The sequence below is a fragment of the Pan troglodytes genome, chromosome 6 (genome assembly GCF_028858775.2).
Source record: "Pan troglodytes isolate AG18354 chromosome 6, NHGRI_mPanTro3-v2.0_pri, whole genome shotgun sequence".
Lineage (NCBI taxonomy): Eukaryota > Metazoa > Chordata > Mammalia > Primates > Hominidae > Pan > Pan troglodytes.
This window is the reverse complement of record NC_072404.2, coordinates 75,806,054-75,825,800: the sequence shown is the minus strand read 5'-3', so window position 1 is coordinate 75,825,800 and position 19,747 is coordinate 75,806,054. Positions and strand designations below refer to the sequence as shown.

General features: G+C 37.7%; 1 long non-coding RNA gene across 2 annotated transcripts; it reads right to left on the bottom strand.

Moving 5' to 3' along the window:
• Positions 1 to 1,012: 1,012 nt before the first annotated feature.
• Positions 1,013 to 19,081, bottom strand: LOC107975850 (uncharacterized). 2 transcript variants are annotated; one of them, XR_010158491.1, is made up of 4 exons: positions 17,260 to 19,081; positions 16,375 to 16,446; positions 2,201 to 2,310; positions 1,013 to 2,087 (listed from the first exon to the last, which is right to left on the bottom strand). It is a non-coding gene; the product is annotated as an uncharacterized LOC107975850 (long non-coding RNA). The 2 variants fall into 2 exon arrangements; XR_008536399.2 differs by lacking the exon at positions 17,260 to 19,081 and having other exon boundaries at positions 16,375 to 17,253.
• Positions 19,082 to 19,747: the final 666 nt, after the last annotated feature.

The window sequence follows — 19,747 nt, the reverse complement described above, 5'->3', positions numbered from 1 at the left end:
AAATAGAACACAGATGAAAGCAAAAATAGAAATTGAACCACAAGCATGAAACAGGTAACAAACAGAAAATGTCTCTGAGAAATGCCTTATAATTCTAAAATAAATTTGGAACTAGATTTTTGCAGAATACTGCTTAAGAAATTAAATTGTAAAACATAAGGGAATCATTTGAATAAGCCATTAATAAGATTAATGGAAAATAATTTATTCTCATTTTATCTCTAGATGCCATGTCCAGCCAAATAAATGAGACTGAACTTCATGGTGGTTGTTTTTACTTCATCCCGGCAAAAGAAATGAAATTAAATATAAAAAGCAGATGACCAAATAAAGTCCAAATGAATGAAGTATTGCTCCTAGTATAACTCACAGTTAATATAAGTTGACTATCCTCTCTGTAGACAACACTTTTCATCAACATTTTTCACCATACAGCTAGACCTCAACTAACAGTCAAGTGTCAAAAAAATGAATCACTTTAGAAACCATCTTAATAATGAGACAATTGACTTCTGGTACCCAATTTAGAACATCTACAAAAGGAGTGGCGAGCAGATTTCCACTGTGATGCAAAATCTTATTCGTTGGGCATTAATAGCTGAGTGCTGTGTTAAGGATTCTGAAGTGGTAAATCACAAAGAATGCTGTCAACACACTTAGTAAATAGTTAACACAGGACTTCTCTAGTATTAAAATTCATAATAGTGGCCAGGCGCGGTGGCTCACACCTGTAATCCCAGCACTTTGGGAGGCCAAGGTGGGCAGATCATGAGGTCAGGAGATCGAGACCATCCTGAATAACATGGTGAAACCCTGTCTCTACTAGTCTCTACTAAAAATACAAAAAATTAGCCAGGCGTGGTGGCGGGCGCCTGTAATCCCAGTTACTCAGGAGGCTGAGGCAGAAGAATGGCATGAACCTGGGAGGCAGAGCTTGCAGTGAGCCGAAATCGCCCCACTGCACTCCAGCCTGGGTGACAGAGCGAGACTCTGTCTCAAAAAAAAAAAAAAAAAAAAAAAATCATAATAGCAAATAAATGGCATTCACGTTATACCATCTCCTTTTTTGCTCATGGCAAGTAGTGTAATCCCTGCCAGAACATGGGAGGAGACAATGTAACACATGTGCCATTCATTTACTCAGAGGTATACAGTGTCTTTCCTTATGTGTTACCAAGTTTAGGCTGTCTGCACCCCTCTGTGCACTGTTTTTTGGAGACTGTTCCAATGTCACTAGGTAAGATGCTACCCCCTGTGATATAGCAAGACGTATTTTGTGCCTAGAGTTACAAGGAAAATCTTTTTTTTTTCCATAGAAACAAGACTAGGCATGACAAGTATATGTAGTTTTATTTGTTCAACAAATATTGAGATAATACACTATGGTTAGTACTGATGTATATACTAACCACAGTGTATTATCTCAAAATTAGATATGTATACAAAGTTGACCCTTGAACAATGCGAAGGTTAGGGAGGCTGACCTACAGTACAGTCAAAAATCTGTGTATAATTTTTGACTCCCCCAAAACTTAACTGCTAATAGCCTACTGTTCCTTGGAAGCCTTGCTAATAACATAAACAGTCAATTAACACATATTTTGCATGTTATATGTATTATATACTACACTATTACATTAAAGTAAGCTAGAGGAAAAAATATTAAAATCACAAGACAATATATACTCACTATTTATAAAGTGGAAGTAGAGCATCATAAAGGTGTTTATTCTCATCACCCTCACACCGAGTAGGCTGAGGAGGTGGGAGGAAGAGGAGGAATTTGTCTTGCTGTCTCAGGGATGGCAGAGGCAGAAAAAAATCTGCACAGAAGCAGACCCCCTTTGTTCAAGCCCTTGTTGTTAAAGGATCACCTGTACATCTAATTTTACCATAGTCTTTTTGATGATTTCAGGTTTAATATTGAAACTTTGGCTAAAATTCACCCATGGGAAAAATAGAAAGTACCATGGATTTTTATATAAAAGGAGTCCTGGCTGTACTATTTACAAAGCATGCTAACATATCACTTTTCTTCTCTGAGTCTTCATGTTTTCTGAATATCAAAGGTTTCAAACTTCAGAGAGCTGTAGGGGACAAATCAAATAAGACATTAAAAACGCGTTCTGGAGAGTAAAAATGCTAGCAAATACAGGTGTCTCAACTTACTTGTTACCTTCCATTTCTGTCCCCTACTCACATTGCTTTCTTTTCTGTAATTGTGTTTAAAGCTGTCCAAAGAGACTCTCCAAATGCTGGGCTCTCTGTCTGGAAGTTTCAAATGAGGCTTTTGGATGTGCATCTTTTTCTCTGAGGGTAGGATTGGGGCAAGAAAGAAGGTGATTTAAGTGTACTGGTTGCCTGGGTGACAATTAACTGGGTATTGCTTTTAGGGAGTCATACAGAAAAATAGAAAAGACCAGTAAAAAATGCCATCCTAGTTTGAATGCTGGATGTAGTGAAGGGGGTTTTGATGAAGAAACTGTTGAGGAACAACTGAGATTAGAACCACTTGGAGAATTAAAATTTTAATAAGGAGGCATTACTTTAAAGTGAGGGGAGGGATTTATCCTAACTGATGCCTTGTTAAAAAGAATAACACAGAGTAAATAGTCCTAAGAACAATTGCAATCCTTTGTAGTCTGTAATTTGTAATTGCTGCACATAATTTCAGTTAACAGGCCATGAGAGGAACAGTCACAAATACCAAGAAAGGTACATACGGAGATAATTCCAATCAAGGTGAGCACAGCCTACACATAAACAGGATGTAAGTACCTCAAGTCACCAAAACTACACTCAGGAGAAAGTGCTCGTTATTAACAGACAGTGGATTAGTTTCAATATCTACACCAGGGGTCATCAAATAAGCCCTCAGGGTGGTCCTGGATTTGCAAACACAGCTTTTTTGTTGTTGTTGTTGTTGTTGTTGTTGTTGTTGTTGTTATGGAGTTTGGCTTTGGCTTTTGTTGCCCTGTTGTCCAGGCTGGAGTGTAATGGCCTGATCTTGGCTCACCACAACCTCTGCTTCCCAGGTTCAAGCGATTCTCCTGCCTCAGCCACCCGAGTAGCTGGGATTACAGGTGTGCACCACCATGCCAGGCTAATTTTGTATTTTTAGTAGAGACGGGGATTCTCCCTGTTGGTCAGGCTGGTCTCAAACACCCAACCTCAGGCGATCCGCCCACCTCAGCCACCCAAAGTGCTGGGATTACAGGTGTGAGCCACCACACCCGGCCGCAAGTAGAGTTTTACTGGAACACGGCCATGTCTCCTCATTTGCTATTGTCCAGTTGCTGCTTCCACACTACCAGGACAGGGCTCAGAAGTTGTGATAGAGATTGTGTGGCTGGACAAGCCTAAAATATTCAATGTTCTGGCCCTTTGAAGAAAGTTAACTGAATCAATCTAGACTGTTACACTTACAGTGAAAATAATTAAGGATTAGGAGTTGGAAGGATAACTCAATAATTCCATTCATTTGTGATGTGTATTGTCATTATTTCATTCAATCAGCAAATAACTGTGATAACATGTGCAAGGAAACATGGGAGATGCAAAAGTTTAGTAAAGCAGGTATCCTGCTATAGTGGAGAGAGCTCAGGACTATGCAGACCTGGGCTTGAAACCCAACTTGAATGGATTAAGTGGCTTTGAAGGAGTTACTTGGACTCTCCTTGAATCTCAGTTTTCTTGATCATTTCACATCATCATTGCATAATCACGATCATTTTCTATGGGCATATCTATTCAAAATCTCTCTATCAGATCCCCCAGTCAATATGGAGATTGCGGTAGGCACCAAGACAGGAAGGTGTGATTTAGGATCAACCGGATTTATAATTTTAAAAGAATTTATTTATATGACTGATGTTTTGTCTGGTGGAGCCTGAAGTAACTATGCAAAATATCTTTGTATTATTACTGCTTGTTTATGTTACTTATATAGTTATATTATTTCCCAATCAATTTCATCTTTTGTATTTTTATCTTCAAAAGTTTTGGGCTTTACGATCTCAAAACACATTTTCATCATTCACATATTTAAAAAGTGACTTTTTTCAGAGTTTTGCTATTGAAGCAGTGATACAAAACTGGTTGACTTTTTTTCTGGGGCAGAGGAGAGAGTCACCAAGTCAATTGAATTAATCATTTACCTCACCACCATATATACCAGACACAGATAAGACAAACTGACTTTTATAAAATCCCTGCAAACCCATCATTACAAACATTAACTGGGTCAATTTCACCTGAAGGCAGGATTACTCTTTCCTATACCAATTTTGGATTTCCCAGATTAACCCGTTTTTTGTTTTGTTTTGTTTTGTTTTTTATAAGAAGTGTGGCATTAGCAACATATTCAAAAGTCTAAATGCTTATAAGCCGCTTTGAAAAACACATTCAAAAGTAGAAACAAGGTTTTAGGGAAGCAAAGATAGGAAACATGAATGAGGGTTTAGTAAACATAGCATAAGACACTCGTTATCGAGGCAAAAGGATTAATTGAGCAGTAACATCATCAGCTATGGTTGGACAGAGGAGTGGAGATACCAGAAGTGCTATATCCCTGCACAAATAAGGAATCCATTTTCAGTTTAGACTCCAAGCAGGAAGATACTGCTGCTGCCTCTTGAAGTACTTCGTTCTTTTTCTCTGGAACTTGAAAAGTCACTTTACCCAGGAGTGGGTGAATCTGGGGTGCTGTTTCTGTGCCTCTTCACGCAACTTGATTGGCATATAAAGATATTGCTATAGGTCTCTGGGTACTTCAGTTTCTATTGCCTAAAATATGCTTCCAAAATTAGAAAATATGAGCTTAACTCTCGTAACAGCTGAAGAAGAGTTTACAACCTTAGAAGACATAGCTCTGTAATTCTGAAATAACTCAAAAACTATTTTACAATTTCTTCTTCTCCAGTCTTCCTTCTTCCAACACATAACATTTTCCCAAGGGAAGGCTTGTAAAAGCTTCTCAACAGAGAAAACTCTTAGGAAAGAAATGGAAAATTATAGCCATATCAATGAAACCTAAAAATCAGGCAAAATACATAAAAGGGAAAGAGATGTTATTCCTCCAGATTTATACATTCACATCTTAACTGATGAAAGCTTCTCTGATAGAAGTCTGCCCTGACCCCCTGACATGACATAAGCTCCACAGTCATTTTTTTCACAATCATTTCTTATATTCTCCTGCTTTATTGTCTTCATAGCACTCTGTCACTATCTGAAATAGTTGTTCTGCTTGCACCGTTACTGACAATTCCTCATCCCCCATTTCAATGTAGACACTGAAATCAGAGCCTCTTCTCCATTTAGCTTAGTGTCTAGCACATACTAGACATTGAATAACATGTGGTGAATGAATGAATGAATGAGATGTTCCATGGCAGAGTTCATCTCCCACCTCTGGTTGACATTCAGTCCCAGCAAGGATGTGCAGCTATCAAGAAGTAAGCACACACTCCAATCTTACATCTTTGGGGCATTCTTCTTCGGACTGTTGCAAAAAATTTCCTTGTAATGTATACAGAGAGCAATTGAAAACTCTGAAACTCTAACGCATTAGACAAATATAGATCTTTTAATGAATACTTTTATTTAATAACCAGAATAGCCCTTAGGTATTGTCTAATTCACAGCCCTTTATATAGCAATGGAGAAATTAAAATTAAATGGCTTTTTTTCCCAAGGTCACAAGCTAGTCTTAGCTTGAGCCAGCATGAAATGCCACGTCTCTGAACTCCTAGCCTGGTGCTCATTTTACTGGAGCTAAGAAGATACCTTCATTGCTGGGCAAAGGAATGAACAATGATTGAGTACCTAACACGTTTCTAGGCACTTTGTTAACTGCTTGTGGTAGACAATGTGTGTTGCTGACCCAAGCACCATTTCTTCTTCCTTTCTTCCTTACAGAATCCCAAATGTTTAAAGTAAGCATCCCATCAGTAGCTCCAGAGTCAGATTCTGTCTAGTCTAAGTCAATTCATGCTTAGCAGGTCCCATTACAACAGCCTCTGGTCCAGGGGTGGCCACGTAATTTAATTCGGTCCAATCGAATTGAAGGAAAAGAAATGAGCCATGCCTGGAGGACATGATTCTCTTCCCACCTTCCCCTTTCCTCTGCTAGTTATAAACAGGGCGATCTACAGCCCAATGGCTGCTGGTAGCCATCTTGTGGCCATAAAGAGATTCATCTTTAGGATGAAATCACTGCTGAAGATAGTAATGTCTATATTTATATTAAGGGTCAGTAAACTCTGCAAAGAATCATATAGTAAATATTTTAGCATTGCCAATCTGATGGTCCTTGGTTCCTGCAGCAACTATTCGACTCAGACATTATAGTGCAAAAGTCACCAGAATGACATGGCTATGGTTCAGTAATATCTTGTTTTCAAAAAAAAAAGTCATCGGGCTGTTTAAATCATTGAACCTTTTTGACATCATTGAGCCACATATTTCATCATTCCTTGAGCTTATCCTGCACATTAACTCCCAATATTTGAGATGATCAATTTCCTTATGATTTAAACTGGCTTTAGTAAGATAATTTTTAAATGTTATTACTAAAACCAAATCAATATAATTAATTCAGCATTTATATACATTATTACTCATAATATTCACAAAACTCCCATAAAGCTGATATTAGTAGACTCATTCTTAAGATAAGAAAATAGAACCAAAGTTTCAGAGTCTTTGAAAATACTGGTTCAAAAACCAGCATTTGAACCTAAATATGTCTAATCTTCTACTCTATGATGACCCAACTCCCAACTATCTATTCCTCAGCACTTAAAAGTGGAAGAACAGTAGCTGCTTCAGTAAAGTTCCAAACCCACCACCAGCTTATCAAACAGAAAATGATTTCATGCAGGGAAGTGTGCACTTAGAAAGTCTTTTGAAGGGCTGGAGGAATGGATGTCAGTGGACTGCCCTTGAATTTTTAGTTTCTAGGTCATACCATTATATGTGAAATCCAAAAGTCAGACAGTGGCTACTGCTATCAGTTCCTACCACTGTAGCCACCATAGCCTCCTCACACCAATGGCTCCCCAGAATGTCATGCTGAACCACTATAAACTTCATAACTGTCAAATTTTACCTGTAGCTACAGCTGCATGAAAATGGCCTCTGCCTCACTTCTGATATCCAAATCTCTTACAAGTGCATGTAAATGACTCTAGCTGCAAAGGAGTTTGGGAAGTATACTTTTTAACCTCTCCAATAGGAGGATCAAATGGAGATTGGTAAGACTTCTCTTCAGAAGATTGACTAAGGCTTCTCCCTAGAATGTCTGGCATGTGTATCTCCCATACCTGACAAAGAATGAGGGCTTCAAGACAGCTAAAAAATTTTGAACAAGCTTTAAAGGACTATTTTCTCATCCCCAGTCCCATCAGCTGAGCCAGAATAATGACTTCATAGTAATTTTTCCCTGTACCTTTGAGGGAAAGTAATGCATTCATTATTGGAATAAAAGTGGTTCATGTGTATAAATCTTGCCCTTGGCAAAATAAATTATCAAAGCTCATGCCAATGGGAGAGATGGCAGGTCCATGATGCTAAGAGCCAAGTTCCATAAAGTGATAGGGAAGCAGCTTTCTTTTACCCAAAAGAATTTATGTTTTATGGCTCAGTGTTGGTGAGGTATTGATCTTCCAAATGAGACACTGTGGCCACTGTAAATAAATTCAATAGATGTGTAGTTGGCCTAAGAATATAACCTCAGTTATTTAAAACATGTGGCACTTGATGTAGATCACCTTCCAGTGGTCCTGTGTGGAAGAATGGAGCTTCCACCCAGTACAAAGAGTACTCTGGGACTCCATGCCTAAGCTCCTTAATTAGCATAGTACATGTTTGGGGGTAAATAACTCCACCTCTCTCAATCTTAATTTCCACAGCCCTGAAATTTGGACATGATAGTATGGGAGGATTCATGAGAAAATGTGTGTGGAATGATTTGAACTTCCTGAAGAATACATACTCAGGAATACTGCTATTTGTGATGAGATAGTGTCAGATGCATAAATTTGGGTTCTTTGAATTACTGGCATACAGGAAAATAGCAAATCTAGGTCAACAGAGACCTTTTTCTCAGACTGCCTTTACTATGAATAAAACACAAAGGAACTTTTCTAACTTTCTCAGAAAAGTGTCAACTTCTATAACTATTTCAATAAATAATCTTCCTCCAGGAGGATATAATTTTAAGGTGTGTGCAGTGTCCTTTTAAAGACAGGTTTGTAGGTCTCACTTTCTTTTATTTCCAAGTTATCCCCTGGCAACAAGGGCTGTTTATGTGGAGTATTAAACAAGCTTCAGGACTGTGCACAGAACTCACTCCTATTATATCTTATTTTAATCTGATATTACCAAACTTCCCATGAACTAAAAAAAAAAAAAAAAACCATAAATTTTAAGTCCAACGAGATTTCTGTTTTCTCTGGAAATTAGAGAGCTGAACTGTGTTTTGTGTGAGATCATCCAACAGTTTTTTTTTTAAATCTTACTTCAGAATCACATTGAAATCATTATGTCTTCTGGAAACCAGCTGATAACCAAAACATTTATTTAAATTGTTTATAAAATGGGTGGGTGGTAGTTCATAATAGTTATTGGTTTACTATGCATGACCTGTTGATCTACCTGTTGAAACCATTATTTTAAAATGTATTTCCCACAAAAATGCTACTTCTGTATATTTGTTTTTATCAAATATAAATTTACCTAGCTCTTTTAAGACATAGATCTCACCCACTGAGTTATGACTAACATGAATTTTGGAAATTGTCCTATTTTGATATGTCAGGAGAGAACGTTTTACTAGCAGGTTTCATTAGCCAAGGTGGACCAGTGGGTATTTTCTGACATTGCAAAAGCAGCTTCAAAGTGTCACTTTCCTTTCCAGGATGGGTCAAATAAAACAACTCTACTCCATTCTGTAAGAGATTCAGGCACAGAAAGGAGAAGATACTGGGCTGCTGACACATTTTCTATTCATAAATGCTTCTGTTTATAGTAGAAAATATGACATTCACCATGAGCTGACCAGCCATCAGTTCTGACATTTATCAGCATCACTTTAGAAACCCATGTGGGAAGGCAGAAAAGCAGAAGGGAACAGAAACTCACATGCCACTTGCAGCAGAATGCTTGTGCCATCCTGACTCCCCCTCTCTGAAAGCCTGACTGTGCACCATCCTCCTTGATAACAACTACTACCCACTGAGCAAGCCTGCGGTAGGTTATGTAGGTTCTAGGGGAAGGGGATACAAAGCTATGTTGGACACTTGGAAATGCTTAGAATCCAGTCGGGGAGCCAGCACAGGAAACAGTAACATCTGAATGCATAGCCAGCTACTGGCCCTCTACATGTATAGCCAGCTAATAATGTGTGTGTGTGTGCATGCACACACACACGACTAGAAGAGGCATTGTGCCTGGCAGTGAAATGACAGAGGAAAGGCATCTATTGTATGAGGGAAATAAAAGTAGGGAAGTGGTATCTTAAGAGCAAAACATACAGTCTATTCCTTCCAATCCAAATAATTGAATGCTTCTGAATGTGCATTCCAAATTTTGAGATTAAATGAATAAGGCCAACCTGCTGCTGATGGCCACAGTCAGAAAGGAGGGAAGAGACCACCCAACCCAGGACAGGAAGTGGAGCAGACTTCATCTGGAACTTGGGAATGCCTGCCTCCATGAAAAAAAGTGTAAGTGAGATTTCCCCCTTTTGATCCATCTTCAACCACTTGATAAATTTTCACAAAATCAGTAATTTCCCAATGTGGTTGTGATGGAGCAGGGTAGCTTCCTATTTGCAAGCATTGGGTTAAGCATCTATGTTTTAAAAGAATTAAACATGTTAATATAATACTGTCCCAATCGTGCTTACAAAACATGTGTGTGGGAGACACACTGCTGAGTTTCAGGAAATAAATATCCCTTAACACAACACATTGTAATCAAAGAAGCATATTCACAAAACGTTAAAACTTTTTGCCAACTTCATGCCAGCAAGCCCAGAGGGAGAGAACACGTATGCTCTTTTTCAATAGAGTATCACATTATAGACCCATTGAATAAGGTCTCTATGAGTTCATTTGTTTCCAGATAAAGATTTCTGTGTGTGGGGAGACTTAACAACAACCACAAAAAAAGGCTTCGTGGAGAAGGGAACAAATTAGTTGGTGTTTTAAAAGACAGAAGTATGTAGACAGTGAAAGAGGAATTTGGAGGAAATGTGGTGGGAAGGGTACCAGTAAATCTTAAACTGAGGGAAGAGCTCAGGCGAAACCTCCAGTGATCTTCACAATGCTCAGGAGAATGCTTATACATGATTTGCACACAAAATATTGAATTTGAAAAAATCTTACATTGAATTCCCAAGCCACTTGTAGAATGCAATGTGGCACACTAATGTGGTAGAAGGGACATAAAACAAACAAACAAACTCCCTGCACAAATACCCATGGGAAAGGAAGAACAGCCTCACAGAACTTCAAAAAGAGAAAACAAAGAAAAAAAATCTCATTTTCCAATGTATGCAAACATGTATTTTCTGAGCAAAGACAGGATTACAAGTAGGCAGAATATAAGATTTGAAAAGCAAAAGGAAAGGTTACATCTCCCCACCACCTACCACCCACAAACCAGTTCATCCACAGGCAAGCTGATACTGAGACTCTACAACTACATATTTATACTTTTGACTTAAATGTGGCCTTCTCTTGAACAGCAAATAATCCCAAGATTTACAAATTAAGCCACATGAGGCATTTACGCATTAAAGAAATGAATTTTTAAGTCTTTCTTAAGATAGAGATTTTTGGGTTTGGAAGACAGAGAAAGAATGAGAGTACTTAGGGGAAGATGGCATGGGTTAGGGGTGACATTTAGGATGAAGTGAAGAGACAAGTTATAGTAGCTTAATTCATAGATTAAAAGGAAGACCTTTATAGGAATCTGGTTGTATAGCTAGGAGCCAAACAGCCCCTTCCTGATCAAAAATGTTTTCATCTAGTCTTTTATAATAGAAATTTATTTATCTTGTTTTAAAGTATTCTTTATGTCATGCATGTAAATACCAATAAGGTATTTAAATATTCCCATATTGACAAGTATCGCTTTGCTTCTAATCTTTTTTTTTTTTTTTTTTTTGAGATAGGGTCTCACTATATTGCCCAGGCTGGTCTCGAACTTCTGGGCTCAAGCTATCCTCCCACTCCACTTCACCATCCTGAGTAGCTAGGATTATAGGCACAAGCCACCTCACCTGGATTTGCTTCCAATCATTTTCTATAAGCAAAATGTTACATGAAAATACTTGTATTTATATCTTTGTAATTTTGTGCAAGAATTTCTAAAAGAAAAAAATCTTAGAAATCCTAGAAAAATCCCAAGTCAAAAGGCACTTGTATATATAATTTTGAAAGGTCTTGTCATATTGCTCTCCATAGAAGATACACCAATGCATCTTCCCACCTGCAATGTATAGAACACCTGTGTCCCCATATTCTTTTTTCTTTTTTTTTTTTTTTGAGACGAAGTCTTGTTCTTGTCACCCAGGCTAGAGTGCAGTGGCACGATCTTGGCTCACTACAACCTCCACCTCCCAGGCAGAGAATCAAGAGAATCAAGTGATTGTCCTGCCTCAGCCTCCCCAGTAGCTGGATTACAGGCACCTGCCACCACGCCCGGTCAATTTTCGTATTTTTAGTAGACACGGAGTTTCACCATGTTGGTCAGGCTGGTCTCAAACTCCTGACCTCAGGTGACCCACCTGCCTCAGCTCCAAAAGTGCTGGGATTTCAGGCATGAGCCACTGCACCTGACCTGTGTCCCCATATTCTTGCCAACATAGTGTATTATCAAACTTGTTGATCTTTGCCAATCTGAAAAGCAAAAGTAGTATTCCCTTACAGTTTCAACTGCTTTTTACTTGACTTACAGTTTATCTGGGTAGAAAATTTAGGGATCACATTCTTTACAGGTTGTGGTTATTGCTTCAAAAGACTCTAGCATTTTATATTAATGTAGAGCTAATAAGGATGACCTGATTTTTCTTCCCCTAGAAGGGTCTTTAACCTGTTCCCTGCTTGAGGAGTCCTTTATTATATTTCAAGTCCAGTAGTGATAACAGAATATGTCCTTTAAATATATAGACTTAGGTCTCCTTTTATAAATAAGTCCTCTTGAATTATATTTTCAAATACATTTGAATCATCCACCACTTTTCTAAACTCTACAAGCTCATATTTCTTTCCGTAGTCTTCTCATATCTTTCCTGAACTCTTACATGAATTTTTTGTGCTTTTATTTTATGAAAGCAGTTGCTTTAAGTCTTATTTTAATTTCATTGATACATTTAGGAACAACTTTTATTGTTCTGTGAAAAACGGGTTTGTTTTCCAGAGATTATTCTGTAACTGCCATTTGGTTTTTATGTTCTCTTTAAAAATGACAATACATACTATGCTAGTTTTTGTTGTTTTTAAGAATATACCTTTTTCATTTGACTAAAAATCCTTGACCAGCTCTTTCCAGAAAATGTGGCAGGGGAACAGAGTCATGTTCAAGTCTAAAAAGACAGAATTATATATGTTATTTCAATTTTACTTCGCCCCAGTCTACCAAAAGCAATTCTGCAGAGCTGCTCACAATGTGAAATTTCCTTATGTCCTCTACCTCACTGATACTCTACCTGCAAATGCAGCTCATCTGTGAACATGGCCCATGAAGATTTCCCTCTCTATTTCTCCTCAGAATCAGACTCAGGGAATTTCCCACTAACAGTCCCTAGACCTTGGTCCTGTTGTAAAGAAAAACGTGCCGTTTTGCAATAGGTTGTGCCACTTAAGTTAGAAAGGAATGCTTTGCCAACATTTTCTGAGCTCTGAAGTTATGACCATTTTTTTCCAGGGTCTCTCTCCACTCACACCTGTTTCACCTTGACTGATTTGGGCTGCTCGCTTCTTATTTTGCAATTCAGAGATTTAAGTAGTCTGCTGGTTTCAACCAAAAATTTAACTTTTTTGCTTTTTATTTTTCTGGTTAGTTTTTAATAATAATTGAAAGAAAAAAATAAGAAATGGTCATTTTAATCAGCCACCATAAAACTAAATTTTTTAATGTTTCTTTAAGGGAATATTTTAACTATATTTTGTTTCTTGTATTGTAATTGGTCTATTTAGGTTATCTACTTTTCTTGAGTCAATGTTAGTAATTTTCATTTTTCTAGAAACTATGCATTTCATCTAGATTCTAGATTTTTTTAAAATGTATATGCTATTTTACATATATTTCATTACATGTATAATGATTACATATATGATAAAAATGATATATGTTATTCTTTTTATTTTTAAAAAGTTCTCTTTATTTGTAATTATATCCCCTTATCTTCTTTCTTCAACTAACTTACAAAGTAGACTGGTACAGATTACCAGATACTTTTCAATGTTGTTTAATTCATAATTTTTTCTTTGCAAATTCTGATTTACTTGCATTTTACTTATTATTTTCCTTGATTTAGAGTACAATACTTTATATTAAACTATGTTGTTTTCAATTAAGCATTTTGGGGATTGTGAAATTAACTCTGAATATTGCTTTTATTGTATCTCGGAGGGATTGATGGTTAATATTCTCACTGTTTGTTTTTAAAAAGTTTCTAACACCAATTTTGATTCTCTGTTTATTGTCACTGTTATGCATTTTTTAAATTTCTATGGTAAATGGATTTAATTGGCTATTAATTCATTGTTCTTTTCTAAATTTACGCATGTAGTTTAATGATATAGTCTGAATTATATCCATTTGGTATTTTGTTTTTAATTTCTTGAGATGATGATTAATGACTAATGTCTAGTAAATTATTTTAGATATTTCACTAATGTTAAAAATAATGTATATTCTTAGCTTAAGTAACATATTTCTATGTTTAGTAAATATATGTTGTTCATCATGTTTTAAAAATTTCCTGTATTCTTAGTTTCCAAGAAAAAGGCATTAAAGTGCCATAGAATATTAAAGAGCAATTAAAAGAATGAAGATCTCTTCATATGCTGGTCAGAAAAGTCTGCAATATGTTTAGTGTTAAACTAAGTTTGGAACATCTCCTACAAGTCTTTGCCCAAATACTCTCAGTGAAGCTTGCCTGGCCATCTTATTTAAAATTGCGGCACTCCTCACTACACACAGAAACTTCTCACCCCTCTTCCTCTGCTGTGCAATTTCACCGCATTGCCATCTTCTAAGATGTTACATGATTTGATATGTGATGCTTATTGCTCATCATCTGCTTTTCTCCACTAGAATGGAAACTTCACAAGCCCAGTAGTTTTTGCTTCCTTTGGTGACCAATGTATCTTGGTGCCTGTACATGTGGGTGCTCAGTAGTTACAGGTTGAAAATATTAGTATGTGCATTACGGTAATTCATGTAAAAACAAAACCACAAGCTACTTTGGAAACAAGTATATGCAAATGTATAGAAAAAGATCTGGCAGTACACTCACCAAATTATTAACAGTGTTTGATTTTAGGGTGTGACTGAAAAATCAAGACAGCTATTACATTTTATCAGATATCTTTTCATTACCTGCTGAATTTAATACTTAAAGAGTATTGTCTTTGTCATTGCAATGTTAAAATTTTTATTTGGAATAATAAACCATTCAGAAAACAATTAAACATTTTGATAACAAAGAGTAATAGATGAGGACTATCCTTGACATACATGAAAATACACTATAAGATTCCAATCATTCAATTAGAATGGTATTGATAAGAGAACAGACCTACAAATCATGGAACTAAACAGATATCTGATATAGATTACTTAGCATATGTAAGAAAGTACCACATAACAAAAGAGACCTTTCAAATCAGTGACAAATAGAAGGATATAGGAATAACTATTAGCTTTTGGAAAGACAGGGTAAAACAATGTAAATTTTCACTTTATATATAAAAATATGAGTAGATTTGTGAACATGAAACATAGCACTCAGCACAGAAAACATCATAAATAAAATTTAAAGTCCAATATTGTCTTAGAAAAAATTTTGAACAAACATAAAGACATTAGGTTGAGATCCTTATTAAATCAAGGTCACTAATGAAAAACACTAAAACTCTAGTAAATAGACCAAGCTCTTAAGTATGTAGAACTGATTCAACTATAAACCACCAGTTTGTTTCTCTGATTTAATGGGACAAAAGGCACTTGCAGATGGTTACTTTATACAGAGTGACTCTATGAACAAAGTCTGTGGAATCCACAAACAGCACACTTGCAGAATTTTGAAAAAGCTTTGAGATTGTGGGAGTACTGCCCTTTACATAAACTGAGACTTCCCACGTTTATTTTTATTGTAGTTTAAACACAATTCAAGGATGCTAGTTCAATGACAAATCTGCACGAAGTAAACTGGGACAAGAGGTTATTCAATTGCCCAGAACAGGAAGAATTTGTCTATCATCCCTGTCAATAATAATTAGCCCTTTCTGAAAAGGGTATTGTAGATACACAGTCAAAATGATCCTTAAAGGGAGGATATAATTTGGCTTACAGAAATCCATTACCAACAAATAACTGCTTGTGGAGGAAATATACAACAAAGCACCACACCTGGAAGTGATAATCACAGTAAATAGCATCCCTAGCCTAGATTGGCTCTTATATAAGAAACTATCATATTGCCAATTAACAAGTATTTTCTCAGTGTGATGACACTTTGAAATGGCTAAATACAAAATTGGGAGGAGAAAATAAATTGCTTAGTCTCTTCCCTACCCCTCATCCCCTGCCTCCACAGCTCCCCAAACTACACAAGAGAAAACTCAATAATTCTGTAAGAATGCTTTTCCTGGCTCAGTTTTATAAGAGACTTGGAAATAATACAACATCAGTTTATAAACCAGACAGGGCTTGGCCTGCTATGTCAACATAGAAAATCAATCCAGGAGTCCCAACCCTGCTTTGTGGCCTTTAGGGCTGCTTCAGAAATCAATTCCCAAGAAGGATAAAAGGTCACTGCCATGGGGCTCAGGAACACATGCCTCAAATTGCCAGCTGCAGAGCTCAATTCCCCCAGGGACTTGGCAATTTTGGCTCTAAATGTGGATTCACAAGGGAGAGCCATCCTGACCAAGCACATATGCTCTTTTGAGGTAGTGGCCATTTTCATGCCGACATTTTTGAGGACCTATCATGGGTCAGGACTGAGCTGAGGCTTCCCATGCATTGCCTCACTGAATCTCCACAATAACTCCTGTATGAGTCCGTTTTCACACTGCTGTAAAGAACTGCCCAAAACCAGGTAATTTATAAAGGAAAGAGGTTTAATTGACTCACCGTTTTGCACAGCTGGAGAGGCTTCAGGAAACTTACAATCATGGCAGAAGGCGAAGAGGAAGCAAAGACTTTCTTCCCATGGTGGAAGAAAAGAGACAGCGTGTATGTCAGTGCAGGAAAAACTACCATTTATAAAACTATCAGATCTCATGAGAATTTGCTCACTATCACAAGAACAGCAAGGGGAAACCATATCTATAACCCAATCACTTCCCACCAGGTCTCTCTCTAAACATCTGGGGATTACAATTCAAGAGGAGATGTGGGTGTTGACACAAACCCTAACCATATCAGCTCTTGAGTAGATGCTATCATTATCATCATCCCCCTTCACAGAAGGGCACAGAGGGACTTAGAGCATGTGGCTGGCCAAGGTACTAATCTACCCAGTGAAGTCAGACCTTTTAACCTTTTTCTGGTATGTTTGTATTCATTCACTGGGGCTGCCTTAACAAAGTACCACAGATTGGGTGGCTTATTCAACAGAAATTTATTTTCTCACATTTTTAGAGGCTAGAAGTCCAAGATCAAGGTGGCGTCTTCTGAGACTTCTCTATCTGGCTTGTTTTTTTCCTTTGTCTTCATATGATCTTCCCTCTGTACCTGTCTGCTTCCTAATCTCTTCTTACAAGGACACCAGTCCTAGTGGATTAGGGCCCACTTTAATGACCTCATTTAACCTTAACTGCTTCCATAAAGGTCCTACATCCAAATGCAGTCACGTTCTATAGTATTGAGGGTTATCACTTTAACATATGAGTTGGGGGGAGCACAACTCAGTCCATCACATTCTCTATTATTGTAATTGTTCAGATCCATTTATCTCTTATAAACCAACGATCAAAACCTGTACATCCAACTCTCTGCCCATCCCATAAGAAATACCTGGTTGTGGCTGGAGAAAAAGCTACAATATACTGGCTGGTCTCACTTGGCATGTTCTTGACATTCAGGATAGGCGGAGTGACCCAGCAATCATATGGACACCATCCATTCCAGTGACACTCAGACTTCAGCGTGCATCAGAATCCCTGCAAGGCTTGCTAAGACACAGACTGCTGCGCCTACCTCAGAGTTCCTGATTCATCAAGCTGGAAGTAAGGCCTGAGATTTTTGCATTACTAACAAGTCTTCAGGTGATACCAATGCTGCTGATCTGGAGACTGCCTTTGAGAGCCACTATTCTATCTCTTTCCCAATCAACTGTCCTTTCTCACCTCCCTTTTAAATCTCCAGCATCTGTTCCCTCATGTTCATTCTCAATGCACAATCTTTTTTTCTCCTTCACTGACAGAGGTGAAACAATTAAAAGAGAATTTCCCCAGTCTCTCACTACTGCACCTGCTCACCCTCCCACAAGCACGTGTACTCACTGTGCTTTTCTTGCTGTTTTGAAAGGTGAATTGTCTGTGGTCTTTCTAGAGCCAATCTCTTCACATGTGCACCAGATTCCAAGCCCTGCGGCCCACTCAAGGGCATCCCTGCATGTCTTCTCCCATCTCTTACCTTGTCAACTCTTTCCGCTTTTTGAGTCATCCTCCTCAGCACAAAAGATTGTTACTCATTTATCTTAAAAAGCAAAAAACTAAGCCAACAAAAACAAGAAAAAACAGAAATAAAACCTTTTACTGGACCCTCTCTCCCTACCAGGTATGACTCCATTTCTCTTTGCCTTTGCAGAAAAACATTTAGAAAGGGGGTCTGTATTGATTATATCCAGTTCCTCTCCTCTCATTCTCTCACAGACCCACTGAAATCAGGTCTTAACTCTCAACAAAATTGCTCTTACTGAGGTCTCAGATAAACTTCAGGTTGCTAAATCTCATGGCTCACATTTGGTCCTCTCACATTTTACGCCCCTTGACAGAGATGACACCACTCCTTGATACTTTTTTTTTTTTTTTTGGCTTGTAAGGCTTCCTAATTCACTAGTTGCTAGTCTCAGAACTTTGTGAATGATTTATCTTTGCTTATACCTCTTAGTCCTGGACTGACTTGCCCCAGATTGTAGTTTCTTTTTTTATCCACTCTCCTTCCTTTGGGGATCTCATCCAGGCTCCCTCTGTATGCCCTTTGTTGCCAAATTTACATCTCCAGCCCTGGATGCTCCTTTGCCTCAGACTCCAAAACTATATTCAAAGTCTCTCATTTAGATCATTCAAACTTTTCAAGAGTGACTCCTGATCTTCTCCCAAATATCTGAGCTGCTCAAAGCTTTCCATCTCAGTAGATGAAAAATTCACCCCTCTAGTGCTTAGGTCAAAAATCTTTGAGTCACCCTTGTTTCCTCTCTTTATTACTCCCACTGCACATCCGATTCACGAGGAAGTCTTCCTGTGTTTACCCTAAACATAATTCAGAGACCAATTACTCCTCACCGCCTCCATGGCTATCACTTTCGTCAGACTTGCTACATTTTAGCAATCGTCTTATAACTGTTTTCCTGTTCCCACCCTTGCCTCCTTCCATTCTATTGCCCACAAAGAAGTATAAGTGATTCTTTTGAAACATTAAGTCAGATCACGGCATTTCTTTCCCAAAAAGAAATGCAATTGTCTAAATTCTTCGCCTACCTCAGAGTAAAAGTCCAAGTTCTTATATGGCCTTTAAAGACCTCTGTGTACTCTCCTCCTCCCTCCATTAGTTCTCTGATCTTCCCTTCTTCTTTTCTTCCTCATCCTACTCTGCTCCAGCCACGCAGTCTTTCTGGCTATTTCTTGAACATAGTAAACATGGTCCCTCCTCTGAGCTTTGAGTTGTTTCCTTTGCCTGGGAAATTCCATCTGGAGACTTCCGGGCTTGCTGACCTATATAGGCAAGTCTGTACATAAGACCTGCTCTGACCACTCAATTTAAAATGGCAGCAAAATCCTTCCTGGCACCTTTCCTTTCTAGCTTTGGACCTATTACATAATCTATGTATCTTTTGTGTTATCATCTGCCTTCCCCGCCAGTATGTAAACTCCACAAAGGTTGAGATTTTTGTTTGGTTCACTGATGTATCCCAAGGACATAGTTCAGTATCTAACTTGCAGTGGAAACTCACCAAGTATTTATCAAATTATTTGATAAATGAATGTGATGATAAATGAATGTGACTGTAAAATGATACTTTATAGTCACTGGAGAAATCAGTCTCTGACATCCCCAGGAACAAAATCAACATTCTTTGGAATAGTCATTGATAAAGGGTTCATAACTTTTTGTGCCATGGACTTCTTTGGCAGTCTGTCGAAGCCTATGAACCCCTTCACAGATTAGTATTTTTAAATGTACAGAATAAAATCAATAAACTACAAATGTAGTAAATTATTTTATCAGAACATTTTTTAAATTATAAAACAAATTTGTAGCTAATAGTAATACACATACT